This window comes from Centrocercus urophasianus, unplaced genomic scaffold (genome assembly GCF_019232065.1).
Source record: "Centrocercus urophasianus isolate 14NV4802_14NV808 unplaced genomic scaffold, USGS_Curo_1.0 seq_13, whole genome shotgun sequence".
Classification (NCBI taxonomy): domain Eukaryota; kingdom Metazoa; phylum Chordata; class Aves; order Galliformes; family Phasianidae; genus Centrocercus; species Centrocercus urophasianus.
Window position 1 is genome coordinate 40,284,931 of NW_024884475.1, and position 286 is coordinate 40,285,216.

Below are 286 nucleotides of genomic sequence, written 5' to 3' on the forward strand. Positions count from 1 at the left end.
GGGGGAGGGGGTAAAATAAAATAAAATTAAAATTAAAAGGGGGGGAGGGAGGGGGAGCGAGAGGCAGCCCGCAGCCAGCCGCTTCCCGGGGGGAGCAGGGGAGGGAAAGAAGGGCCGGCGCCGCCGCCGCCTCCCCTCAGCCTCTCCCCGCCTCCCGCGCAGGCGGGGCGGCCGCCGGAGCCCGCACCGCAGCGCCGCTGTGCGGTGGAGGAGCGCAGCGCCGCAAGCCGGTGCGTCGCGACCGCTGGTTGGGGGACTCTCTCCTCAGGCCGCCCGGCGGAGGGAT